Source organism: Lolium rigidum, chromosome 5, assembly GCF_022539505.1.
Source record: "Lolium rigidum isolate FL_2022 chromosome 5, APGP_CSIRO_Lrig_0.1, whole genome shotgun sequence".
Lineage (NCBI taxonomy): Eukaryota > Viridiplantae > Streptophyta > Magnoliopsida > Poales > Poaceae > Lolium > Lolium rigidum.
In genome coordinates, this window is record NC_061512.1 from 33,881,072 (window position 1) to 33,884,814 (window position 3,743).

The following is a 3,743-nucleotide window of genomic DNA, read 5'->3' on the forward strand; positions in this document are numbered from 1 at the left end:
AATCTTTGTTTTGGTATATTTCTTGCATTCTCGGGATTTTTAAAAATGCGAGGACTGTATAGTTCATTGTGTCTAGGCATATCTTGCGTAGGTGCACATACACATCTCTGTTCAATGTACCATGGACATGCTCTCATGTTGCCCAAACTGATACAGATTTATTTTTTTACGTTAGTGTTGTTTTCTGATGTTGGTTCGAAGCTAAAAGTGGAAGTGATGAGCTGACGTGTATTTGGTGTGACCTATTGGATCGCTCTGTCATTGAAGCTTTACTCAGAATGCACCATTATGTTTGTTAGGTTAATGCAACTCCACTCTATAGATTGGTTTTAGTGGGTTGCTTTGTTTTGGTTAGGTGTTTTCTACACTATTATTTGATCTTTTAACGCATACATGGTATATACCGACTAATGGAAAATATGAGCTATATGTTCCAAATAATGATTTTTTCCACAGATCTGACAAAATAGGGAGAACACCGAGAAGAGTGTGTTCAGGGATAGAGGACGGCCGAGGAATCATCTAGCTTACTGAAGCAAAGGTAGTTATCTTGAATAATATATGCATTTTCCTGCTTAATTATTTTTATTTCCTCTTATAAACCTGTTGAATGAATGTGGTCCAATTATTTAATCCTACAATTTTTAGGGATGATTCCTTGAAAAGTGCAACGGCAGTGCCTTATGTTCAAGTATTCCTAGCTACATCGCTTCAGTTGGTCCATATGTTCACTGAATGGGGATGTCTCTTCAGATTAAGGTAATAAGTACCATGTTCAGCAATTTCGGTTTGTCCCCGGTCATTTCATACAATGTTTCCTAAATCAAAATATATACTAGCCTTGGAGTGTCCAGTTGCATGAAACAAGTGTGCCACATGTATTTTGTTCTTCTGCAGTTTGGGGATATGACTATTTTCTTTGCAGTCGCTTACTAGCCTCCATTAAATCTCTTTTCAATCGTGAGCTCCTTGGCAGCAGAGGCAGACGACGTTGCTTGATGGCCCCCATTCTATCCCCTTTCCGATGCATATGCAAATTCTATTGTGCATTGTTTTTAGTTAAAATCGTGAGCTCCTCTGCTCAGCTTTATTCCGTTACCCCATTTACATTACTGATTTCATTATGTAAGCATGCGAGAGGGAGGCTTGAGCATGTGCAAAGAAGTTATTACTTATTAAGATCAGTTGTGCCACTGGTGCGAAGGGAATTGGAGCACCTGGACACTTATGGCAAGCAAAAGTCTAGCCTTACGCCAATCTACCTTTTTGCTGACATTTTTTTTATCTTTAACACGTGATGTAGTTACGGTGAAATTAGAGTTATATGATCATTTTGCACTACACCAATGTCTCATATCTCCTTAGTTTAGCCAGTAAAAGATTCAGATATGTATTCTAGCAGAATATCTTTCCATGTGGCATCTGCATGTAGATAATGTACTCCAATAAACGCTTCTATGTAGCTTTGTCTTATTGAGGTTTAATTTTCTCAACACCACTGTATATTTTGTTTGGTGCCTTGGTCTCGGAGAACCTAATGAATTTACTTGATGTCAAAGGTATTTAGGATGGAAGAATCGTTTGTATACACCTTCGTGCTTATTATTGAGTGGGTTTAAAATGCATACAATGCGTGCTTTTTCATGTATATAGACACCACTGACATGGTTATGTACCTGATCTGTATTGTTTCTAAAATTAGGTTGGCCCAATTTATTTGTTCATTTTCAATATAAGTTCAGCTACTTATTTCTAAATTTTCCTTTTTATTTAGGCTGCTAATGCTTCGCTCTGCTCGCTATGGATATGTCGGCCGGCGCCAGCTTCTTCCTCCCCATTGGCCAGGTGACCATGTTTACTCCTCCCTCTTCACCGGCGAGGCCAACTCGCCGGCACCTCTCACCTCACCGGCCCAGGAGAGATCCCCTCCCTCAACGTCGCCGCGTCCTACGCTCGCCGCCGTCCATGAGCCGATTCCGCAGTGCAGATGAGCCTGAAGGTAAAGTTGCTTTCAGTTGCTTATTCATCCTTGTTGGATCTTGTTTATAGCACATATACTTGCTTTCAGATGCTTATGATCAACCCAAGCTAGCAAATTTCTTTTGTTGTACAGTTGGCCACTTTTGGCATATGTGATAATATGCATATTTGTCAGTGTTCATGGTACTACCTCCCTATCACTACTAGAAAAAAGGCTTTCAGTGGCGCACCACATATAGCCATCAGTGGCGCACTAGTGGTGCGCCACTGTTATCACGCCACTGCTAACACATAGTAGTGGCGCACTAGGGGTGCGCCACTACTAGCCTAGATACCTGTGGCGCACTGCCCGGTGCGCCATTGACATGCCCACCGGTGCGCCACTACTACTCCAAAGTGGTGCGCCACTCGTTGGTCGAGGCGATGCGCCACCACCGTGCGAAGAGGTGCGCCACCGCTGCGGCTTTGCGTGCGCCACCGGTCCAGCTAGTTGGTGCGCCACTGCTGCGTTAGTACGTGCGCCACTGCCCTCTCCGGGACGTGCGCCATCTGCTACTTATCCTTGTGCGCCACCGCTAGTCTCGGAGAGGATCACGGGGCAGTGCGCCATCGGATCGATAGCGGTGCGCCACTGCTACTTAGTGGTAGTGCGCCACGGATGGTCCACTAGTGCGCCACTGCTAAGATTTCGAATTTTTTTTTTGTATCTTGGCAGGTATTTATACAGGTTGTATATGACAGTACAATAGCACAATACAGGATATATAAAAGCATATAAACAACAGCACAGCTTATCCATACATAGTTCTTCACATTAGCCCCACATGATTCACAAGCATTCACATTAGAGGTTACAATGCAAGTTACGGTGTTACAAGTCACAAATGAGCTAGTAGTGGCACAAGATCGATCATCTAAACTAGCATCACATAGAAGAGAGCTAGAGTCACTACTAGCACCGTCCCGATGAAAGTGGTCTTCATCCGGTTCCTCCTCCGCTCCGTCCTCTCTCCCGCCAGATAGCGTGCGTATCCGTCTTCGGCCTCCGCTCTAGTGGTGTACCCTTTGTAGCCGTTACCGCTAAAACGGTGAACCTGTCTCCGACACTCCTCCCGGTCGTTGTAGACTCCGGGAACCTTGCCCTTGTACACGACATACCACGTCATATCTGCGTACATATGCACAAGCCAAAGAAACATTAGTGCACGCTCATAGATGTTTGCAACGAATAAGAGCAAATTCAAAAACGATCCAAGTAGTATGAACTAAAAGGCATGCCTCATACATTGTTGGTCGGAACAAATATTAACATTTAGGGACGGAGTAAGTGAAACCAAGTAGGATGCACAATAGATTGATACTTGTGTCATCGCACCAGGTTCACTTACCCCTCCCCCAAGTGTATAGGTGACCAACATTCTAATCATCGGCATTTTGAGATACCAAAGCAAATAGAAGAATGACAAGGGCCTCATACTTTGTCGGTCGAAACAAATATGAACATTTAGGGAAGGCGTTGGTGAAACCAAGTAGGATGCACAAGAGATTGATACTTGTGTCATCGCACCGGGTTCAGCGACCCCTCCCCAAGTGTATAGGTGACCAACATTCTAATCATTGGCATTTTGAGATACCAAAGCAAATGGAAGAATGACAAGGGCCTCATACATTGTTGGTCGAAACAAATATGAACATCCCGGGATGGCGTTAGTGAGGCCAGGTAGGATGCACAAGAGATTGATATTTGTGTCATCACACCAGGC

At 43.8% G+C, this 3,743-nt stretch overlaps 1 long non-coding RNA gene across 2 annotated transcripts; it reads left to right on the plus strand.

The window, feature by feature from the left end:
* Window positions 1–466: 466 nt before the first annotated feature.
* Window positions 467–1,838, plus strand: LOC124657948. Of its 2 annotated transcripts, none has more exons than XR_006988947.1 (3): window positions 467–541; window positions 649–759; window positions 1,824–1,838. It is a non-coding gene; the product is annotated as an uncharacterized LOC124657948 (long non-coding RNA). The 2 variants fall into 2 exon arrangements; XR_006988946.1 differs by having other exon boundaries at window positions 1,775–1,835.
* The last annotated feature ends 1,905 nt before the right edge of the window (window positions 1,839–3,743 follow it).